Source organism: Somniosus microcephalus, unplaced genomic scaffold (genome assembly GCF_052327205.1).
Source record: "Somniosus microcephalus isolate GS21.2 unplaced genomic scaffold, FLI_Smic_1.0 scaffold238, whole genome shotgun sequence".
NCBI lineage: Eukaryota > Metazoa > Chordata > Chondrichthyes > Squaliformes > Somniosidae > Somniosus > Somniosus microcephalus.
The window spans coordinates 222,473-248,428 of NW_028225425.1; positions in this window are offsets into that span (position 1 = coordinate 222,473).

Sequence of the window (25,956 nt, forward strand, 5' to 3'; positions counted from 1 at the left end):
GACTCGTCGTTGAGTATATGCACGACAGGGATCGATAGATTTTTGAATATTAAGGGAACCATTGGATATGTGGCAGTTCAGGAAAGTGGAGATGAGGTAGAAGATCAGCCATGATCTCATTGAATGGAGGAGCAGGCTCGAGGACCGAATGGCCGAATCCTGCTCGTTTTTCTTATGCTCTTATATTATTATGTATGCATCACAATGGTACGGGACAGGCTGGATGGACCAGTAGGTCGCTTCCTGGTCGCCAGTTCTCGTATATTCCTAACACACCTCTTGTGGAAAACCTTACCAAACACCTGACAATAATTCATACTATGTCTTTACTTCATCCCCTTCATCTATGCAATAGGTTACTTTTTGAAAGACACTGTACAGGTTATCAAACCTGACTTGACTTTCTTAAATCCTTGCATAAGAATATTTGACTCCTCCGAGCCTGCTCCATCATTCAATAAGATCATGGAGCATCTTGTGCCCAAAGTCACCTCCCTGCCCACTCCCCATAACCCTTCATTCCCCTATCTTGCAAAAGTCTGTCTATCTCCACCTTAAATGTATTTAATGGCCCAGCCCCCATGGCTCTCTGGGGCAGAGAATTCCATGGATTTACGACACTCTGAGAGAAGAAATTCCTCCTCATCTCAGTTCTAAAAGGGCGACCCTTTATTCTGAAACGATGCGCTCGAGTTCTAGATTTCCCCTCTAGGGGAAACATTCTCTCTACATCTACCTTGTCGAGGCTGCTCAGTTCTCATATGATTCAAAAGGATCACCTCTCATTGTTCTAAATTCCAATGAGTATAGGCCCATCCTGCTCAACCTTTCTTCATAAGTCAACCCCCTCATCTCTCGAATCAACCATTTGAATCGTCTCTGAACTTGTTCGAATGCAAATATATTCTTCCTTAAATAAGGAAACCAAAACTGCACGCAGTACTCAATGTGTTTCTCACCAATACCCTGTACAGTTGTAGCAGGAATTCGCTGCTTTTATACTCCAACCCCCTTGAAATAAAGGCCAGAATTCCATTTGCCTTTTTGATAATTTGCTGTACCTGCATGCTAACTTTTGGTGTTTAATGCACAAGGAACCCCAGGTCCCTCTGAACTGTAGCATTTTTTAATCTCTATCCATTTAAAAAACAGATTCTTTTTTTATTTTTCCTGCCAAAGTGGATAACCTCGCAATTTCTACATTATACTCCATCTGCCAAATGTTTTCCCACTCACTTAGCCTGTCTATATCCCTTTGCAGATTATTTGTGCCCTCGTCACAACTTACTTACCCACCCATCTTTGTAACATCCGCATGATTGGACAAATTACACTCGCAGACAGCCCTTATATTAATCTGTCCATTTCTAAATGCTCACTAATTTTATCTCGGGTTCTTGATTTGAAGCATTTGCCCAACAACTGACATTACACAAACTGGTGTGCACTCGGTTTACAGATTGGCGCAAAGTTCAGATCAAACCCCAGCGACCCAACTTCGAAAATGGGCTCAAACTGAGTCATCAGATCAAAATTGCCAATTATCAGAAAACCTTGCAGAGTCTCAAAAGAAACCAAACTGACTCAAATCCACAGAAATGAACAAAAAATAATAACCTTCCCTCCCTTTGCTGTTCTTCTGCGGGGCAACTCTCCCACTGATGGAGTGAACAACCTTAACTCAAACTGCAAACCTCCAACAGATGTGCAGCTGCTGAAACCATTGGCTGTGGCTGGGTTGCTATTGACAATGTGCAGAAACTGCTGCAAAGCACAGGCCTGACCCAGATAATTTCATGCGGATGGGCGTGTCCCGCTGTCTTAGATTCACTTTGTCACTCACCACCTGAACCCTGATGGGTTATTGATTGGTCGAAAGTAGCGAGTGGAGGTGAGAAGAGGAAGCAAGAAAATTAACATTTACTCGTTCTCACAGGCAGACAATTATTTGATAAAAACGTCCCTGTATACCATCCAACACTCGGGCACAGACAGCATCTTTCCCCAACTAAATGGAATAAGAATTAAGAACATAAGAAATAGGAGCAGGAGTAGGCCATTCGGCCCTTCGAGCCTGCTCTGCCATTCAATGCGATCATGGCTGATCTTCTGCCTCAACTCCATTCTTCGGCCCTATCGCCATATCCCGTGATGCCCTTACCAGTCAGAAATCTATCGACTTCTGTTTTGAATATATCCACTGCCTGAGCCTCCACAGCCCTCTGGGGTAGAGAATTCCAAAGATTTACCATCCTCTGTATGAAGAATTTTCTTCTCATCTCTGTCCTGAATGTCCTACCCATTATCTTGAGGCTGTGGCCCCTGGTTCGGGACTCCCCAGCCAAGGGAAGCATTCTCGCAGCATCCACCCTATCAAGCCCTGTAATAATTTTGTATGCTTCAATGAGATCCCCTCTCATTCTTCTGAATTCAAGAGAATACAGGCCTAGTTTACTCAATCTCTTCTCGTACGACAGCCCCGCCATCCCAGGAATCAGAGAATGGAGCAGCACAAATGGAGTCCATTCGGATCCCAGCAAATATCTGTCACATTCTGTTTTGAAAACTAATTAACAAAACTAATGTGCAAGTAGTGCGTTAGTGCCAGAGTGCTGACGCCTTGAACTCCGCCATTATCTACCTACAGAGTACTGGACCAATCGAGAGGTGCATTGGCCGTGCGTTGTATCTGTTAAAAAGGGAGAGGTCGTTTATTTTGCGTTCTCGGTAACTAAGTGTCAGCAATTGGCAAGTGATTGCATACATACCGTTGAGTTAGAAGATTGAAGTCTAGATTCCCACACCAGTGCAAAATCTAGGCTATCACTTCCATTTGCCTTTTTGATTACTTGTTGAACCTGCGTGCTAACTTGTTGTGTTTCATGCACAGGAACACACAAGACCCTCTCAACTGCAGCATTATGCAATCTCCCTCCATTTAAATAATAATTATCTTTTTGATTTGTCCTTCCAAAGTGGATAACCATCGCACTTTCCCACATTATACTCCATCTGCCAAATGTTTGCCTACTAACATAGCCTATCTATATCCCTTTGCAGATTCTTTGAGTCCTCAGCACAGCTTGCTTTCCCACCCTGCTTTTATCATCCGCAATCTTGGCTACTTTACAATCGGTTGGTGGTTGGACTCTGGAACTCACTGCCTGAAAGGGTGGTAGAGGCAGAAACGCTCATCACATTTTAAAAGTACTTGGATATGCACTTGAAGTGCTGTAACGTACAAGGCTACGGACCAAGAGCTGCAAATTGGGATTAGGCTAGATAGCTCTTTTTCGGCCGCACAGAAGCGACGAGCCGAATGGCCTCCTACCATGCCGTAAATTTACATGATTGTATGATTCTACATATCTAAAGAGGATTGGAAGATTGTGACCAGCAACGCAGCAATTGCTTCCTTACTTCACTCAGCAACCTTGGATGGATCCCATCCAGACCCGGTGACATATACATTTTAACTGCAGCCAGCCTTTCTATTACATTCTCTTGATCTATAATAGCTCATCCAGTATCCCAACAAATTTCGTGTTTACCATAACTTTGGCAAAGTCCTCTTGCTATTAAACACTGATGCATAGTACTCATTTAGTAACTCAGCAATGCCTTCTGCCTCCACCAATAGATCAACATTTTTGCCCAATTGTCTCCACCGCTCATATGACATAACTTTGTTTCTGTTATTATGCAGATAGGAGACGTTTGGATTCCCTTTTATGTTACCTGCCAATCTATTCTCGTACTGTCTCTTTCCCTCTATTATTTCCTTTTTCATTTCTCTTTGCTTTTTATATTCAGCTGGAATCTCGCTTACATTATCAAATCAATATCAAATCAAATCAAATCAACTTTTATTGTCTTTGTTAGTGCACAAGTGCAGTACAACGAAATGTAGGCTTGCGGCTCCCGAGGGTGTACATTTGGATTAAGACATTTAAACATTCAACATACATTTGGCTTGTAGTATATTAACATAAATATGACCATAATAAAGTGCATTGGCAGATGTGCAGGCTAGCTATCAAGCTAGCATCTGTCATACGCTCTGTTTTATGCTTCATCCTATTCTAATTCCTTCGTCTTCCAGTGAACACTTGCCGTTTCCGCCTTGTGCGAATGTACCTAGACTGTACACGAACCATCTCCTCTTTAAAGGCCGCCCATTGATCCATTATATTTCTGCCTGCCAGTCTTTGACTCCAGTTTACCTGGGACAGATCCCTCCTCAATTCGCTGAAAATAGCCCTCCTTCAGTTAATTTTTTTTTTTAATTCTGTATTGCTCATTGTCCTTCTCAATAGCTAATCTAAACATTATGATACAATGGTGAATATTTCAGAGATGCTCCCGCACTGTGATATTCTCCACTTGACCAACTTGAACTACCGAAGTGGAAAGCAGTGACAGCTTGCTGGACAGCCCATATCTCTGACATACATTGAGATAATCGACCATCTGAAGTCAGGCTGCGAGAAACCAACTTCCCGCAACAGCCCGGGCAGAGAAAATGCTAACAAAGAGAAAGGCTTGCATTTATATAGCGCCTTTCACAATCACCGGACATGCCACAGCGCTTTACATCCAATAAATGCTTTTTTTATGGGTAGTCACTATTGTAATTTAGGAATGACTGCAGCCAATGTGCAAACAGCAAACTCTCACAAATAATAATCATAATGATCTGATAATCTGTTTTCAGTGATGTTGATTGATGGATAAATATTAACCAGGACACGGTGATATCTCTCCTACTCTTGTTCGAAATAATGCGTAGGTATATATAATGTCCACTTGGGAGGGATGGCGGGGCCTCGGGCTAACGTATCCACTTAATATTGTTTCCACTTGCGGGGAAGATCATAACTGGAGCCCATCAGTATAAGACAGTCACAAAGAAATCAAATAGGGAATTCAGAAAAAAAATACTTTACCCAAAGTGTCGTGAGAATGTGGAACTCGCTACCACCGTGAGTAGTTGAGGCAAATAGCATAGATGTTTTTAAGGGGTGGCTAGACAAGCACATGAGGGAGAAGGGAACAGAGATTGTGCTGACAGACTTCGATGAGGAACGATGGGAGGAGTTTCGAGCAGAGTATAAATGCCGTCATGGATTGGTTGGGCCGAATAGCCTGTTTCTGTGCCGTATATTCTATGTAGCCTATGTATCATAGAAACATAGAAGATAGGAGCAGGAATAGGCCATTCGGCCCCTCGAGCCTGCTCTGCCATTCAATGAGATGATGGCTGATAATCCAAATTCAGTACACTGCCCCTGCCTTCTCCTGATATTCCTTGATCCCTTTAGCCTTAACAAATGTATCTAACTCCTTCTTGAATATATTTAATGAATTGGGCTCCACTGCCTTCTGTGCTAGAGAATTCCACAGGCTCACCACTCTATGGGTGAATAAATTCCTCCTCATCTCTGTCCTAAATTGCTAACCCCTTATGCTTAGATTGTGCCCCCTGGTTCTGGACTCCCCAAACATCGAGAACATCCTTCCTGCATCTAGTCTGTCCTTTTAGAATTTTATAACATTCAATGCGATCCCCTCTCATTCTTCTAAACTCCAGCGAGTATAAGCCCAATCGAGCCAATCTCTCCTCATAGGTCATCCCTGCCATCCCAGGTATCAGTCTTGTGGCGTCTGTGCCTTTAAGAGCAATTATGGTGTATGTGCCTTTAAGAGCCCCAGGTGTGCGTAATGCCGGTAATTGCCACTTGGGCTATAAAAGCCTGTGTATTGTGTATATCCTTTAGAAACCCCCCACAGACTTGCTTAGTAAATACCTATGAACCAACTCCTGTCTTCAGTGTCTTTATCTACACACTGACACTACAGTGGCGACGAAGTGGAAACGGACTTACCTGCAATTTGGCAGCACCTCAAGGACATCGATTCCTCCAGCGTCCAGAAGACTTAAGGAAGTAAGAGAAACTGTGGTTTCACCAGCTGGCCAAGCTGGTGACAAGAACTGCGCTAATCCTTCCTGGGCGTCAGGCTGGAGCTCCAGTGGCGGGCTCTACAGCTGAGACAGGCAGCGAAATCGGAGGCAAGCAATAACGGACTGGGAGGGTGCACTCGAGAGACGGCCGGCGCGGCAAGCAGGTCAGCGTTTAGACCTCCGTCGGGAACGAGTCTCCAACAGTAAATAAATGGAAACCACAGTAAAACATCGTTTTTATCGGTAGCAGCGGCGGGAAAGTGCGGGAAGCGCCATATCGTTGCTACAGAGAAAAGAAAAGCGTGGGAAGCGCCATATCTTTTCTGAAATGCCTAAATCTGGTAATATTGAGGCTTTTGATGGCGAAATAGAAGATTGGACCACATACGTGGAAAGAGTAGAGGTTTATTGCACTGCAAATGGAATAACAGATGAAAAAAAGCTTCAGTACTTCTGAACTTAATGGGCGCGAAGACATACGGGCTGTTACGAAATTTATTCACTCCAGCCAAACCAAAGGACAAGACTTTTAAAGAAATTGTTGATACCCTGCAGGAGCATTTAAACCGAACAGCGCTGCTGATAGCGGAACGATTCAAGTTCTTCAAGAGAAATCAACACAAGAATGAAAGTAACGCTGATTACCTAACCGAATTAAGAAAGCTATCAAAGTACTGCCAATTCAGAGCAGGACTATCGGATTATCTTCGAGACAAATTTGTTTGCGGTCTCTTAAGTGAAGGAGCACAAGAAAGACTGCTTTCTGAAAAAGATTTAACATTGGACAAAGCTTTCAGTATGGCTGTATCATATGAAGCAGCAGCAAAAGGAGCTGCAGAGATACAACAAGAGACACAGGACTTCGGCACCCATAAAATGACACAGGAGTTCGGAAGATGTTATCGCTGCGGCAGATCCACCCATAACCAGAGGGACTGCTGGTTCAAGGGCAAAGCATGCAGGCAATGTGGTAAGATTGGACACATTGCACGGGTATGCCAATCTGGACAAAATAAATCCACTGACAGAAAACAAAAAATCAATAAAGAAAAGTACAGGAAGGTACAAATGATGGCGGACAGTAGCTCTGAAGACCAGAATAGCGATAGCGACTCCGGAAACAAGAGACTAAGCTGTCTCAAATTACATAATGTGCTTGCCAAAGAGGATTACCAAACCATTTCGGTTACCCTCACAATAGCAGGGTCCCCAGTTAAAATGGAGCTAGATACAGGATCAGTTCTAACCGTAATAAATCGACGAGATTACGAGAGGCTTTTTTCGCATATACCTCTAAAAGACACATCCATTATCTTAAAAACATATACGGGGCAGAAAGTCTACCCCAAAGGAAAAATAAGGGTGCCTGTGGTATACAACGGCAAAGAAATACAAAAGTTGTATTTATACATTCTACAAGATGGTGGTCCACATTGTTGGGACGTGAATGGATAAGGAAAATACGTTTAGACTGGCACTCCATTCAGGCACTGACGGTGACCAGTAAGGAAAAAAACAATGATGACATCATACCTGAACGATTAAAAGACATCTTGGCCAACGCCAAAGAAGTGTTTCAAGAGAAACTAGGAACCTTGAAAGGCATCACTGCCTCAATAAAAGTGGAAGGTAGAGCAATTCCAAAAATTTTTAAGGCAAGACCGGTGCCATACGCAATACGTCCGGCAGTCGAGGCAGAGCTGAAGAATTTAGAAAAGGCAGGCGTATTATCCAAAATAGATTGGAGCGAATGGGCAACACCCATCGTTCCAGTCATGAAAAAAACATTGAAAAATAACACTGAGGAACAGGAAAAAATTCGCATCTGTGGGGACTTTAAGGTGACTGTAAACCCGGTCCTTCACACGGTACAGTATCCTCTTCCGAGGATAGAAGATATTTTCACCTCACTATCCAGAGGGAAACGTTTCACCAAAATTGACTTGGCACAGGCATATCTACAGATGGAGGTTGAGGAGACCTCTAAAAAGTATCTCACAATAAACACACACAAAGGCCTGTACCAGTACAATCGACTGGTTTTTGGAATAGCATCAGCTCCAGCTATCTGGCAAAGAGCTATGGAGCAAGTCCTGCAAGGGATTCCGGGGACTCAATGCTACCTAGAAGACATCCTTATAACAGAAGAAAACGACAACGAGCACCTTGCCAATTTGGAGCAGGCGCTCACTAGGCTGAAAGAACGGTGCCTACGAGCAAATCGCCCCAAGTGCGAATTTTTCCAAAATCAGATATCATATTGTGGCCACATAATTAATAAGGAAGTGTTGCATAAGGCACCTGAAAAAATTGAAGCAGTTATAAAAGCCCCAGCACCTGAAAATGTTTCACAATTAAGGCCATTCCTGGGATTAATAAATTACTATCATAAATTTTTACCGAACTCATCAACTATTCTACACCCTCTTAATGATCTTCTACAGACAGGAGTGATTTGGAAATGGAACAAAGACTGTAAACGTGCCTTCCATAAATGTAAAGACTTAATCACATCCGAGAAAATTTTGGCTCATTACAACCCTTCACTACCAATCAGACTGGCGTGCGATGCATCCCCTTACAGCATAGGAGCGGTATTGTCCCATAGATTCCCTGATGGCTCCGAACGGCCGATAGCTTTTGCGTCATGCTCATTGAACTCAGCTGAGCGTAACTATGCCCAGGTAGACAGGGAAGCACTCAGCCTGGTTTGGGGTGTGAAGAAATTCAACCATTACCTACACGGACAAAAATTTACCTTGCTGACTGACCATCAACCCCTCATCTCCATATTCAACCCTAAAAAAGGTGTCCCCATTATGACGGCACAAAGACTACAGAGGTGGTCCCTTTATCTAGGAGCACACCAATACAACATTGAATACAAAGGGTCAAAACAGCATGGGAATGCTGACGGTTTATCACGCCTACCATTGCCAACGATAGAAGAGGCACCTACAGTAGACCCAGTAGAGATATTCCACTCTACCATAGTGGAATGTCTACCGGTGACAAATTCTGCCATTGAAAGGGAGACAAGAAATGACCCTACTCTCTCACGGGTCTACGATTTAACAGTGAAGGGATGGCCAGCACATGGCGAACCACTGTTGCCAGCATTCTCGCAAAGAAGAGAACAGCTGTCAGTGTGCCGAGGAACCTTGATGTGTGGATCCAGAGTGGTGATTCCGCCCAAACTCCAGGATAAAGTGCTAAAGGAGCTTCACGAGGGGCATCTGGGTACAGTGAAAATGAAGAACCTAGCTAGGGCGTTTGTATGGTGGCCAGGTATCGATGGAGACATCAAAGACATGACCAAGAGCTGCCTAGGATGCCAGAAGATCCAAAATGCTCCGCCACAGGCCCCTCTACATCCATGGGAGTGGCCCTCACCTCCCCGGCAAAGGGTGCACATCGACTTTGCTGGTCCACTTATGCACTCAATGTTCTTAATCGCAGTTGATGCACACTCCAAGTGGCCGGAGGTAATAAAGATGTCCTCCACCACCACGGAAAAAACCATCACAGTATTAAGGACCATATTTGCCAGGAATGGGCTGCCGGAGCAGATATGTTCTGATAATGGACCGCAATTTGTGTCCGAAGAATTCAGAAAGTTCTTAAAGAACAATGGGGTAAAGCACTACACGTCCGCCCCATACCATCCCGCCACCAATGGATTGGCTGACGGGTTTGTCCAGACCTTCAAGGAGGCCATAAAGGCAATGGGTAATGAAGACATAAAACTTCAGCACAAGGTGGATAACTTCTTATTTGCATATAGGAATGCAACGCATATGGTTACTAACCAAACTCCCGCCATGATGTTCTACAATAGAAACCTAAGATGCCGGCTGGATTTGGTCAAGCCCAACATCCGAAGGGACGTGGAGAACCGGCAGTTTCAGGGCATGAATGAAAGGCCAACTAGGGTCTTCCAGATAGGCCAACCGGTTTTGGCCCGGGACTACCGTAGCGAGAAATGGCAGCCTGGAACTATCTGCACACGATTAGGACCACTGATGTATACCGTGGACATCGGAGACAGCATAATAAGGCGCCATGCTGACCAAATCATCAAGTCATCCGAAAAGGGACAACCTACACCACCACTCTATACGTCTAACGATGAAGTAGAGATACCCATATCTACGTCCGATCCGGTGATACTGGAGACCGATGAACCCGACACTGGCCTTCAAGCCAAATCAGCCTTGCCAGAAGAACCTACTACACCACCAGAAACTACTACACCCCCGAGGCGTTATCCGGACCGAGTCAGGAAGCCTCCTGAGAGACTAACTTATAATTAATACAGCAATGTATATTATTTTGCATATAACATGTAATTAATAATTACTTAAAATATGATGTACTAGTTAGCTAGAAGGGGAGGAATTGTGGTGTATGTGCCTTTAAGAGCAATTATGGTGTATGTGCCTTTAAGAGCCCCAGGTGTGCGTAATGCCGGTAATTGCCACTTGGGCTATATAAGCCTGTGTATTGTGTATATCCTTTAGAAACCCCCCCAGACTTGCTTAGTAAATACCTATGAACCAACTCCTGTCTTCAGTGTCTTTATCTACACACTGACACTACAAGTCTGGTGAATCTTTGCTGCACTCCCTCCATGGCAAGAGCATCCTTCCTCAGATAAGTCGACCAAACCTGCACACAATACTCAAGGTGTGGTTTCACCAAGGCCCTGTACAACTGCAGCAAGACATCCTTGTTCCTGTACTCAAACTCTGTCGCTACGAAGGCCAACATTCCATTTGCCTTCTTAACCGCCTGCTGCACCTGCATGCTTAACTTCAGCGACTGGTGCACAAGGACACCCAGGTCTCGTTGCACTTCCCCTTCTCCCAATCTATTGCCGTTCAGATAATAATCTGCCTTCCTGATTTTGCCACCAAAGTGGATAAACTCGCATTTATCCACATTATACAGCATCTGCCATGCTTCAGCCCAATCACCCAACGTGCCCAAATCGTACTGGACTTTCTCAGCATCCTCCTCACAGCACACACGCCCACCCAGCTTTGTGTCATCTGCAAACTTGGAGATATTACATCTAGTTCCCTCGTATAGATCATTTATATATATTGGGAATAGCTGGGGGCCCAGGACCAATCCCTGCAGTACAACCACTAGTCACTGCCTGCCACTTGGAAGAAGAGCCATTTATTCCAACTCTTTGCTTCCTGTCTGCCCACCAACTCTTTATCCAAGTCAATACCTTGCCCCCAATCACTTGTGCCTTAACTTTAGACGCTAAACCCTTGTGCAGAAACTTATCGAAAGCCTTCTGAAAGTCCAAATACACCACATCCACTTGTTCTCCCTTATCTATTCTACCAGTTACAGCCTCAAAAAATTCCAGTAGATTAGTCAAGCACCTTTGCCTTCTTAACCGCCTGCTGCACCTTTTGTAAATCCATTTTGCCTTTGTCCAATCCTGTCACTGTTTTCCAAGTGCTCTGCTATTACATCTTTTATAATGGACTCTAGCATTTTCCCCACGACCGAAGTCAGGCTTACCAGTCTAAAATTCCCCGTTTTCTCTCTAACAACTTTTTGAACAGTAAGGTAAAATTAGCTACCCTCCAATCCATGGGAACTGTTCCAGAGTCTATCGAATTTTGGAAGATGACCAGTAATGCCTCTACTATTTCTGGGGCCACTTCCTTAAGAAGCCTAGGATGTAGATTATCAGGCCCTGGGGATTTATCGGCCTTCAATCGCATCAATTTCCCTAACACCTTTTCCCTACAACTACTGATTTCTTTCAGGTCCTCCCTCTAATTAGACGCTATATTCTCCGACATCTCTGGGAGGTTATTTGTGTCCTCCTTTGTGAAGACAGAAACAAAGTATGTATTTAATTGGTATGCTATTTCTTTGTTCCACATTATAAATTCCCCAGATTATGACTGCAAGGGTCCTACGCTTTATTCACCAAAGTTTTTCTCTTCACATACCTATAAAAGTTTTTACAGTCAGTTTTTATGTTCCCTGCAAGCTTACACTCATATCCTATTTCCCCCCTCTTAATTAATCCCTTTCTCCTCATTTACTGAATTCTAAACTGCTCCCAATCCTCAGGCTTACTGCTTATTCTAGCCAATTTATATGTCCTCTCCTTGGATCTTATGCTATCCCTAATTTCCCTTGTTAACCACGGTTGAATAACCTTTTTTTATGCCAAAGTGGGATGAACAAATTCTGAAGTTCATCCATGCGATCTTTGAATGCTTGCCATTGCCTATCCACCATCAACAATTTGAGTAACATTCCCCAATCAATCCTACCCAACTCCTGCCTCATACCATCATAGTTTCCTTTGTTTAAATTCAGGACCCTAGTCTCTGAGTCAATTACTTCGCTCTCCATCTTAATGAAGAATTCTATAATATTATGATCACTCCGAACCAAGGGTCCTCGCACAACAAGATTGCTAATTAATCCTTTCTCATTACATAATACCCAGTCTAAGATGGCCTGATCTCCAGTTGGTTCCTCGACATACTGGTCCAGCAAACGATCCCGTATACACTCCAGGAATTCCTCCTCCACAGTATTATTACTAATTTGGTTAGCCCAATCTATATGTAGATTAAAGCCACCCATGATGACTGCTGTGCCCTTATTGCACACGTCTCTAATTTCCCATTTAATGCCATCCCCAACCTCTGCATTACTGTTTGGTGGTCTATATACCACACTCACTAACGTGTTCTGCCCTGAAGGACGGCACCACCGACAATACAGCACTCCACTGGCGTGTCAGTCAAGATTTGTGTGCTCAAGTCTCTGAAGTGGGACTTGAACTGATAACCTTCTGATTCAAAGGCGAGGGAGAAACCAGCTGAGCGGCAGCTGACACTAAAGTGGGAAAGAAGGGAATTCAACGCCCTGATCTCCTTCTTCCATCCAGGCCCGAAAGGTAAATAAATTAATCGTCTCGAACTACATTTCTGTAAAGTGTTTGTATAAATCTGTGCAAATTTCCATTCTGCATTGACACTGACAAAGTTAATTGCACCGTCAGTCTGAGTAGGAACAGACGCCAGACATCACAGTTCTGTTCTAGGTCATTAGTGGGAAGGAGACAAAACCAGTTATATGCAATCTCCAAAAGTTCCCCTGCTCCCTATGTCTTGCCGAATCGTTAACCCGTGTATTGAGAATGTGTTTGCGTTTATATACACATATTTAATAACTCATAATTTCGCTATACCATAAGTTCAGTCAACACGGACCACGAGTTCTGTTGTTCGATGACTAATATCACAATTCAGCCAATTTGCTCGGGTATGTTAATGTCATGTTTATTCTACTGGACGACTGACTTGGAGTCTTCGAGAATTAATCCAGAGACAGTGAGCTGAAATCCCACCAGCGAGCTTGAGAATTTGAATTTGGTTTCCGAAAAGTTCTGGAAATAAAAGACTGGCCTCAGTAAAACTAATCATGAAGCTGTGGGTTGTTGTAAAAACACAACTGGTTCACTGATGTCCTTTAGAGAAGGAAATCTACATTCCTATCCCGGTCTGGGCCTCTGTGTGACCCCAGTGGCTGAGTCTTAACGGCCCCTCTGAAGAGGACTGGCGAGCCTGTTAGCTGTATCCAGGACAACTAGGGATTGGCATTAAATGCCATAGAAACATAGATACAAAGAAGATAGGAGCAGAAGTAGGCCATACGGACCCTCGAGCCTGTTCCACCATTCAATGAGATCATGGCTGATCATCAAACTCAGTACCCTGTCCCTGCCTTCTCCCCATATCCCTTGATCCGTTTAGCCTTAAGAAATATATCTAACTCCGTCTTGAGTATACTTAATGAATTGGCCTCAACTGCTTTCTGTGGTACAGAATTCCACAGGTTCACCACTCTCTGGGTGAAGAAATTCCTCCTCATGCCTGTCCTAAATGGCATACCCCTTATCTTTAGACAGTGACACCTGGTTCTGGGCTCCCCCGCCATCGGGCACATCCTTCCTGCATCTAGTCTGTCTCATCCTGTTAGCATTTTATAAGTATCAATGAGATCCCCTCTCATTCTTCTAAACTCCAGCGAGTATAAGCCCAATCGACCCAATCTCTCCTCATACGTCAGTCCTGCCATCCCAGGTATCAGTCTGGTGAGTCTTCGCTGCACTCCCTCCATGGCAAAAACATCATTATAGGACCAAGTAATATTTAGACACACATAACAGGTCAGCATTCCCGCATTCTATCCTCCAAATATCAGCTGTTCTTCACGGAACTGAACTGACGAAAATAGCTACAGAGAAGATAGAACGTTTGGACTGTTGCTTTGAGAAGCTAGTGAGAGAACAGGGCCAAACTCCAGCCCCGGCTAACTGGTTATATCAGACTTACCCTGCAGAGTTACACAATGGTCCCGTCAGAAAGGCCGGCGAGCTCTGAAGGAGGACACAGAGTCCCGATCGATGACCGATATTCACGGGTAATTTACGCCGACTTCATATTGTCCATGTGATTCATTTTACCAAACATGGCTTTTGTTGCGATCAATGGGGGCAATATAAACCCTGGGCGATGGTGTGAAATGGGCGATGGGGCGAGCCCCCGTTACATGCCCGGCAGATGTTCCTTTCCAATGAGATCCATTGAAGGGAAAATCTGGCGAGGGCTGAAAATGGCCCATTCGATACCGCCCGTTTTAAACCATCGGTCTAAGGTAAAAATGCCCCAACGTTAATAGAATTGAGACAAATTTACCTGCGTTAATATTATGGTATGTTATCGGATGGATGGATATCTTCAGTCCGAACTTGTCAGTTGAGGTCCTGTATTCAAACACAATCCAACCATTATATACAATATCACACAATCACATGAAATGTGTGTGCAGGAAAAGACCAGATGCTCCGTCAAGCTTTCCCCACACCACGCTGGCTGGAGCATCATCGCCTGTCCCCACCTCCCACCCTGACAGCCATGTAATCTCCTGGTAGAGGCACAACACCAGCGTAAAAAAGAAAAGGCCAATAAGGAAAACATAAGCTGGAAAACCGCTCTGCGTCCCCCTCCGTCGATCAGTAGCAGTCCAGGAGATCAGATGGAAAAGTCCCATGTGAATTGATGAGAATTTCCTGCACTAATAATTATGGATTGGAATTCCGAGCTGTGGCTGTAAACTTCACAACTGCTTATAGAATCATAGAATTGTACAGCACAGAAGGAGGCCATTCGAACCATCGAATCTGCTCCAGAGACTGGATGTATGGATCAGATGTAGATACACTGAACGTAGTTAGCAGGTTTCAAACCTGTTATTTTCGCTTAAATTTTGTTTTGCTGTAATTTGCTCGTTTCGACGTTAAACACAGACAGAGACCGTTAGGCTGGCTCACCTGTTTTTTGCAACTTCTATGCATTGTATTTCTCTATCTGGTTATTGCCGCAATGTGCATTGTAACGACATAAGTAAATTACAATCCCTGCTTCAGGTCATTGATGTACTTAAGTTTCGTTTTAGTTGAAGGATCCGTGTAAACTCATATATTTATAATATATATTTGGTCAGTGCTTTATTGCTATAAATATAGAGAACGGGATGAAAATTAAGTGGGAAGATTTGTGCTCTGCTGGATTGCAAGAATTGCCTAGTTGTGCTTGGAAATTTATTATGCATTGTAATTATAACGAAATTAACGATAAAAAGATGCTTGCGATTTCAGGTTGAATATAAGGTAGAACAAAGCTTTTCATCGCCACAGGAAAAATACCGTCATTGATTTTGCCCAAATCCATTGCCCCAAATAAATTTGACGACTGGGTAGAAAGTTTCCTTCAGACGTTTAGTATCTTTTCGTTTTTTTTACTGAATTATTAAAATCCACAACATGTGATTCGTGAAAACAAAGCAGTCCTGAAGTTTCAAAGAAAAGAACCTTTTGAACATGACGTGAAAGTGTCAAATTGATCTGTTCAATCGAAATAAATTGAAGCAGTGGAATATAGTTATAGATTCGGTGCCAGGATGGCTAACATGTCACAAATTTCCATTGCCAGATTATAATGTTATAAAGAGTGTTGTTTAGTCACTATTAAGTGAAATGTTGGCATTCTAATGTCTGAGGAAGTACCTTCTTATTCACTAAGGGTCGATTGCCCAGTCCTTATTTGGAACATGGCAACTTCACTGGGCACAGAAGAAAGCGTCATCAGTCCCAATATTAATCCACAATCCGGTACTAGGGAAGCCCTGGTGAGACGGGGAGGCTCCCAGACTCATTCACCAACCAGAAGAGTAAACAGTTCAGGAATTCAGACGGGAAAAGTAAAAACTCTGGGTGTAAGATGAAAGCATTTATTTTATTGATTTATTCCTTCTCAAATAGATCACAATTTCAAGATGCAATGTTTTACTTTCAACATACCTTGAGTAAAATGGGTTCAATCCGCAAATGTAGGAAAATCATTAATTAGCTGAAGGAGGTTAGTTCCCATCACTACTCGTAGCGAAATTTTAAACAACTTCTGTGTGATCACATGTAGAACTTCGCTGCAACTACCAACCTGGAGATATGTGCCTGAGTATATTTATGAACTATTCTTTTTAAAATTAGTGCTGGGGAAATAGGCCTCGCTAACAAGGTCAGCATTTATTTCCCAGACCATTTCCCCTTGAGAAAATCATGGTTCACCTTCTTGTTGAACAGATGCAATCCATGTGGTGAAGGTGCTCCCAAAGTGCTGTCAGCCAAGGATCTCAAGAGTTTTGACCCAGCGACAATGAAGGAACGGCAGATATCTGCCCATGTCAAGGTGGTGTGTGACTTGGAAGGGAGTTGATGGTGTAACCATGTGCCTGCTGCCGTTGTCCTTTTGGGTTCTGGAGTTAATGGGTTTGGGCGGAGTTGTTGAAGAAGCCTTGGCGAGTTGCTGCAATACAGCATGGTACACACTGCAGCCACGGTGGTGGATAGAGTGAATGTTTAATGTGGTGGACCACAGGCGTATGTGTGCTGCAGAATTTCCTCCATGGTTATTGTCGTAAAAAAGGGTTGTTAGTCCAGTGATAATACCTCAGCTCATGATTCTTGCACGAGTGTGTTTTTTTATAAAATCAAGCTCTATTACATTGAACAATAACAGTATTAAGCTCTTTATAACTGTTCTACAGTGTTATAGTAAATGACAAGATGACATCCACATTCGTTAACTCTATTTCTCTCAACACGGATGCTGCCTGACATGCTGAGTGTTTCCAGCATTTCCGTTGTTATTGTAATTAATGCAACATGATTCCCTGGGTCGGAGTGATCACTATCCGCTCTAGGCTGCCTGCATGTCTGCGGGCTTCCAACTGGCCCAGTGAGTGCTCCCACCCCAAGAGTACCACCCAGCTTGTGTTTCCCAGGCTACTAGCTCCTTCTCTCCAGGCCTACTGCGTGCGTGCGTGGCTCCTGATCAAATCAAGTACACTTGGGGGCAACCGGGTTCTATTTTTTAAATATTATTTGTGGGATGTGTGCCTTGCTGGCAAGGCCAGCATTTATTGCCCATCCCTAATTGCCCTTGAGAAGGTGGTCGTGAGCTACCATCTTCAACCGCTGCCATTCCTGTGGTGCAGGTACGCCCACAGTGCTGTTTGGGAGGGAGTTCCAGGATTTTGATCCAGCGACGATGAAGGATCGGCGATATACCTCTACGTCAGGACAGTGTGTGACTTGGAGTTGAACTTGGAGGTGGTGGTGTTCCCATGTGCATGCTGTCCTTGTCCGTCTATGTGGTAGAGTTTGCAAGTTTGGGAGGTGCTACCGAAGAAACCTTGTCGAGTTGCCCTATTGCATCCTGTAGATTGTACTCACTGCAGCCATGGTACACCAGTGGTGGAGTGAGTGAAAGTTTAAGGTGGTGGTTGGCATGTCAACCAAGCTGGCTGCTTTGTCCTAGATGGTGTTGAGCTTCTTAATTGTTATTGGAGCTGCAGTCATCCAGGCGAGTGGAGAATATTCCATCGCACTCCTTACTTGTGCCTTGTTAAAGCTTGGTCTGTGCCTACGTATTACTTAGTTGCATGTTTTGCTGAGGCTGCGTTTTTAGGAGTTTACCCAGCTTTTCCTAGAAATTCATCTCGGGAGGTTGCGCAAAACGGGTGGTATCTGATTCAGTTCTATCGCAGTCAATATGGCTGAATATCAGGCGCTGCGTATAAGTGGGCCGCCGCTCCAATCGCGCCCGTATTGTATCACCCCCCAGAGAGGAATGTCTAGTTCATTTTTCGGACTTTGCCTCTGTTGTACAATCTTTGTTCATAAGGCAGTATGTAGGTCAATTTTTATCTTTTACCGTGGTATACAGCGTCTTGGCAACTAATCTCTTATCAGCCTTTTTCCCGACCTGGGTTTTTTTCAATTTATGTCCTTGAGTTTTCTAATTCTTTATGGTTCATAGATAGAGACAAGATTAACGTTTCCCTTACTCCCACATCTGCTCTAACAGTAAATCTTCTAACAGAAAGAATGCTGGGACACCTTGACCATTTAAATGATCTTAAATCATTCTAACAATGTGTTAATCGAATCATCTCAGTCAGCTTTCAACAAAGATTTACTTGTCTCTTACCTTGATCACACTCTCTCCACCTCTCCCTCGCTATCACTCACCCCTCTCTTTCGCTACCTCCCCCCTCTCTCACTCTCACACACTGTTATATTTTGTGTTGTTTTATACATGTTAGTTTGTTTCCACAGTGCGATACTTGTTCTCTTTTAGGTTATGCAGTTTCTGTTGGGAATTGTACTCATAACAATGTGGATGGCTTTATTTCTGAGTCCGAGATTGGTGGCAGGAGCAGACAGAACACAGTGGTGTCGCGGGATGTCGGTGAGTTTCTGTCCAATGTCTGCAGTAGAAAATGTTTGGAGGAATTTAAATCTTGTTAGAATATATTGGATGAGATGTTAGACTGTTTGTTGCAATTGTATGCATTGAATTGTAGCGCCTTGCTTTAATATTCTTCTGATTCTCACTATATTATCGGAGGAATCAACTATTCTAAAGGGAATAACATTCCCATTAAAATAGCGAACAAATGGGATGTCAGATGAAAAAGAAATCCGAAGGTAAAGGAAGAAACACTAATATCTGCACCCAGATTCATTTAAAATTGTCATGTGCCGAGATCGTTATTTATTTTTTGATAACGTATTCAACGTTTTATGGTCTGTGAATAATCAGCCAGAAAATTATGCTTCAGAATTTGAGACTGTTGTTATAGTTCACCAGAATGATACTGGGGTTAAACTTATTTCAATATGAGGACGGGTTGCATAGACTAAACTTGTATTCCCTCGAGTATAGAAGATTAAGCGTTCATCCAACTGAGGTGCTTAAGTTGATTAAATGATCTAATCTGGTTGATAGAGAGAAACTACTCCCTCTGGTGGGGGAGTCCAGAACATAACTTTACAATTAGTACTGGGCCATTCAGGGCTGATGTCAGAAAGCACTTCTTCACGTAAAGGTTATTGACAATCCGGTACTGTCTCCCTCCAAACGCTGTGGAGGGTAGGGGTCAATTGAGGATTTCAACACTGAGGCTGCTCGGTTTATGATGCATGAGTTTATTAAGGGTTACAGAACCAAGGCAGGCAGATGAAGTTAAGTTACAGGTCAGCCATAATCGAATTAACTGGTGAAGCAGGCTCGAGGGGCTGAATGAGCTAGGCGTGATTCTGTGTTCCAATAACTATACACAGGCTTTATCATGTGGAATTAATATGACACATTTCTTTCCCAGTTTATACTTTGTGGAAAAGAAATCATCTACAGGCCTTTTAAGTGTCTCCACAATGACTCACTATGTAAACACCACAGTTTACACTGGAATGTAAACACCGGAATCCTGCTCTAAATTGAGATTCTGGATGCTGAGCTGATTATGGATATATTGGAAAAGTTACCTTTAACTGGGATTGTTCAGATATGTGGTAACCTGTATAATTGGGTGGGTCTCGAGGATGAAATTGGAGAATTGCAGGGTGGTAAAACAAGCGGTCGTGCATCAGTCACCCAATAGACGTCCGACGTCATTCTCTGCCTTCTGGTTGTATCTGCGATTCGTGGCCCATTATTTTCACTGCAAGTACAGCATTATATTTATCCAATTCGATTGATTTCATAACCGATAATGCCAGTCTTACCCTCACTGGGGGTAAATTTGGACGTTGTAGGTATTAAAATGATTCGGCACCCAGCTTTAAGATTTGCCACAATTTCTTTTATCCATTAGTTCCAGTTGTAATTCCAGACACTTGCTCTCATTGCACTTTAACTAGGCAAGAGTATTAAGGCCTTGGGACACAAAACGGGCAGATGGAGTTAAGCTAAAGATCAGAAATAATCTAATTGATTGGCGGAACGATTTCCAGAGGCTGAGTGGCCTTCTCCTGTTCCTATGTTCCTGTCTTCCTAATGATTGTTAGAAGAGATTGTTTATGCCTTTATTTCATTGTTTGTTCATTTGACTCTACCCCTGAACTGTGGAGTTTCCAACTGCTCACACTGCTCACTGCGAAACCCAAAACAGAAAAACGATTTCCTCTACAAATTGGATTGAAATAAATTTGTCTTTGATGCCAACTACGTATGCTGCCATAATAGGACAAATTTTATTTTTAGAAAGAAAAGTAAATACTCTTATCTGACAGCTCTTTCAAGAACCAGCACAGACATGAAGGAAAGGCCACTTTGTGTGCTGTAAGATTCTATGATACTGTTATATTGCAATACATCCGGTTCATATGGTATTTGGAACTCATTAATGTCTTTAGATGGATGCTTTGAATTAGTTTCTGCAGCCAGAAAAATAATGGCATTGTGAAGATCTACCAAATTCAGATGTTTTATTAATCTTATGCTTAATCTTCGAAGGTGGCGACCTGTCTGGCGCTGAGTGCATTCAATGTCCTTCTTGGCGTAGCCAATCTGATCCTGTTTTACATTTACATCGAGGTTAGGACCCCGCTGATTCTCTGCCTTCTGGTTGTATCTGCGATTCGTGGCCCATTATTTTCGCACAAGTACAGCATTATATTTATCCAATTCCGTTTGGAAAGGTATTATATAATCTGCACCCACCGCCGTTTCAGACAGTGCATTCCAGATTATAACAACTCGTTGCATATTTTTTGTCCTCACGTCGCCTCTGGTTAATTTTCCAATTAACTTAAATCTGTGTCTCTGGACACCGACCGCTCTGCCACTGCAAACAGTTTCTCCTTATTTTAGCTATCAAATGCCTTCATCATTTTGAAGATCTCTTTCAAAATTCCCCTTAAAATTCTTTGCTCTATGGAGAACAACCCCAGTTTGTCTAATCTATCCACATAACTGAAGTTTTTCATCCGAGGTATCTTTCTATATAATCTCATTTCCACCCTCTTTAAGGCGTTGACATCATTCCGAAAGTTTGGTGCCCAGTATTGGCCAGAGTACTCCAGCTGAAGCCTAATCAATGCTTTATACAGGGCTACCATAACACCCTTAATATATCAATAACAGTTTCTAATCTGCACTCCCTCTGGCCCTGTTATGGTTGATGGCACAATTAAATAATTTCACACGTTAAACAATTGGGATTGCCCTTCACAGTACAACTTTGCATCACTTTCCATTTTCCAGGCACGCACAGACGTAATAAAACCAATCGGCGGACCAGCATGAGAGAGAAGCAGTGAGAAATCCTGTTAAGAGGCTTTCTAAGGCGGTTTTGGGTTTCCATCTTACGTAGTCTAACCAGAATACAGCGTCAATTCAGCGTTTCAGTGGGATGAGGGGATATCCTGTGAAGTCATATTTAAAGAAAACAAGCTTGAAGTTAATAAATGTTTAGAGATACAAAACAAACATGCTTAAAATCTCCAAATACGTAACAGAAACATTTATTGCATGGATCATGTGAATTATTTTTTTTATAGAGCAGGTAAGGGGAATCTGATCCCAGTGGCAGAGGGTCGGTAACCAGAGGACACAGATTGAAGATAATTGGGAAAAGAACCAGCGGAGAGATGTGGATAATTCGTTTTTTACACATCGAATTGTTATGATCTGGAATGCACTGCCTGAAAAGGTGGTGGAAGCAGATTCAAAAATAACTTTCAAAAGGGAATTGGATAAATAATTGAATGAAAAAATGCGGGACTATGGGGAAAGGGCAGGGGTGTGTGTCTAATTGGTTATCTCTTTCAAGGAGCAAGCAGTCACAATGGGCCGAATGGCCTATTTCTGTGCTGTATCATTCTATGATTCTATTAACTGGTACTGTGGAGATTAAAGAAATCTTCGGCCTGTTCGTAGATTCTTTGTGCACACACTGCTATAACATTTCCAGTTATGTTTCCATCTGTTCACGTTTGTAACGAGCAGACGTCTTGCTGTAATTGCACCAGCCGGCCTGTGGCGGCGCTGTAGCGCCTGTGTTTTGCGACTGCTCCCTCCTCAGCCTGGAGTGAAGAGAAGTTTCAATGAATTGTTCTTCTAGACTTCCAACACTGCGGTCAGTTTTGATATTGAAAGGCAATGTTTAGACTTGCAAACGGTAACTGCCTAATATTTCCACGCCCTGGTTCATTAATTCCCTCCCCCACATTGAAATATGCTTTCAGCTGAAGACATATTTTTGATGCCCTGTGGGTAGTCGCCTGATATTGAGTCAATGGGACTGATATGAGTCTGCGTAACACTCTTCCCGATTTTCTTTTCCAATGAAGTCAACTGGAGAGGAAAATCGGGAGGAGCAAAAATGGGCTCCAGTTGCCCGTTTAGCACTACTCGCAATATTCTTCATTGCCCCAAAATTGGCTCATTTTTACTCTTCGATTTAAGGTGCTCCTTGAATTGTGCTGCTGCTGTATATACGGCAGTTCTCGTTGCCTGAAGTAGTGTTATTTCTGATTGCCCTGAACATGTTCTTGCCACTGATCCACAGATATATGGTTCCAGTCTCGTACTCGTTCTCTACCAGCTGGCAATTTTGGAGCTGTTGCTCTCAATTGTCGTTTCCATTTTCGTAGGCAAGGAGTTCGGGAAACATTCCAAAATGCAAGTCAATAAGGTGTGTAATTACAAGGCGAAATAACCAAGCAATTTTATCGGCTCTGCTGAATATTGACTGTAAAAATTCTGAAATTGGTATTCCCCTCCCAAAGATATGGCAATGTGAAATATTGTGCCAGGATTTACTGTCCAGCGGACGAACGGCCACCACCATTCGTTAGACTTGCCTGTGTCTATTTAAATTTCTATGACCTTTTGTACCGCAGGCTGCAGTAAGAGATTCAACGCTGTGGCGCCCTCTACAGGGCATATATGCCCTGCATGAACCGAGCAAGCAACTGTGTATCTCCTTCACCAATCATATTGAATGACTGAAGATTGAACAGTGCAGATTCTGAAGCAAGAAGTGTAAGTTAGAATAGTGTATCCACTGTCAAACCAGGTACTGAAAGCGGAATAAAGAAAGGGAATGACAGATAGCTTTCAGAGACAGAGAAAAGTGACAAAAAGAAAGATAAACTAATTATTATAAATTTAACATTTTTAATATACTCTCCATCAAAAATGTAAATCATAAGGAATGAGACTTCACATTAGTACAAGTTAATTTGGCAGGAATTACAAATTATCACGCTTTTCAAAATGATTCTTAGACTGATATGGGCAATCCCTAGCTTCCTGTGGGGATATATGTCCCTCTCTACCGTGCAAGTACAGGAAATTCACGCAGCTCCGCACATTTGAAGGGAGAGCCAGCCAGCAGATGCCATTTTCGAGCAGCTTAGTGAAGAGCGGTGGATCGCGGACAGTAACTGCAGGTTTTCGCGTTGAACTGCACATTTGTGCTGGCTGGAAGTAGCTGTCTGATTTGTGAATAAATAACAGCCTCACCATTGTTGTTAAAGTAAATTCTAGCTCATTATAATGTGTGCCGCGATTCTCATTTATCGAGGAATTTCAAACATTACCAGTAAGAAATCAGCATCATTTACCTCTGCTTGGTGAGTGCTTATTTTCTTATTTTTTATTTATATGTTTATTTATTTACTGTTTTCCAACAATTCTGTTTTAACTCCCAGCCTTCCCATGAGCCTACTGATCAGGACAACCACTCTCAAACACGAATCCCCAAGGTCCAACCTACAACAGCCTGATGCCACCACTGTTATAGAATGGTTTTCAATGGTACAAATGGAGATCTTACAATGGGACACCTACAGATGAAAGTTAATGCAGTGAAGTGTGAATTAATGCATTTTAAAGGAAGAATGAGGAGAGTTTTATATAAACTAAATTGTCCAATCTTCGAGGGAGTGCAGGAACTGAAAGCCCTGGGGTTCAGAGACACAGAACTTTGAAGGTGGCAGAAGAGCTGTTAACAGCATACGGGATCATTTGCTTTGTAAATATAGGTACAGCGTACAAAAGCATGGTAGCTATGCTAAATCGCAGTAAATTGATGATTAGGCCTCCACTGGAGCATTGTCTCCAATTCTGAACACCACCCTCACCTCTGCTTGCAGTACATTGATGACTGTATCAGTGCCGTTTCCTGCTCTCGCCCTGAACTAGAAAATTTCATTCATTTTGCAGAGGAGATTTATTAGAATGTTAGCAGGGATGAGGGGTTTCAGTTATGTGGGATTATTTTCCTTGGAGCAGTGAAGGATAAGGGGAGCTTTAATAGAGATGTTGAAAATTATGAGCTGTTTTGATAGAATAAATTAGGAGAAACACTTTCCACTAACAGAAGTAAAAACAGAAAATACTGGAGATACTCAGCAGGTCAGGCAGCATCTGTGAAAAGAGAAACAGAGTTAAAGTTTCAGGTCGACGACCTTTCATCAGATCTTAAAAAAAGCAGGAAATAGAACAGATTTTTAAGCAAGTGTAGGGGCTGGGAAATGGGGGCGGGGACTGCCCTCATAGACCCATCGTTTCAGCTTGTTCTTCCCCCATGTAACATATCACTTGCTATCTCGACTCTATTTTTTCTGCCCTTGTCCAGTCTCTTCGCACTTACATCCGCGACTCATCCGATGCCTTCTGCCACTTTAACAGTTTCCAATATCCTGGCCCCAACCGCCTCCTTTTCACTATGGACGTACAATCCCTCTACACCTCCATCCCCCACCAGGATGATCTGAGGGCGCTCCACTTCTTCTTTGAACAGAGGCCCAACCAATCCCCATCCACCACAACCATCCTCCGCATGGCTAAAATTTTTCTCACATTGAACAACTTCTTCTTTGACTCCACTCACTTCCTCCAAATCAATGGTGTTCCTGTAAGAACCCGCATGGGTCCTAGCTATGCCTGCCTTTTCGTGGGATATGTGGAATACTCTTTGTTCCAGTCCTACTCGGGTTCCCTCCCTCGCCTCTTTTTCCATACATTGATGACTGTATCGGTGCTGCTTCCTGCTCTCGCCCTGAACTATATAATTTAATTCACTTTGCTTTCAATTTCCACCCTTCACCCACCTTCACATGGCGCATCTCCAACTCTTCCTTTCCCTTCCTCGACTTCTCCGTCTCCATCTCTGGGGAGAGAGATATAGAAACATAGAAACATAGAAGATAGGAGCAGGAGTAGGACATTCGGCCCCTCGAGCCTGCTCCGCCATTCAACGAGATCATGGCTGATCATCCAAACCCTAGCACCCGGTCCCTACACCGACAGCCATACCACACAAGCCTTTTCCCCGTAACCCCGTAACCCCACGTATTAAATCCCCCCTAACATTAAGGGCCAATTTTTTTATCATGGCCAATCAACCTAACCCGCACATCTTTGGATTTATTGACAAACATTCACTACAAGCTCACTGACTCCCACAGCTACCTGGACTACACTGCCTCCCACCTGCCTCCTTTAAGGACTCTATTGCATTCTCCCAGTTTCTCCTTCTCCGCCGCATCTGCTCTGACGATTCCACCTTCCATACCAGTGCTT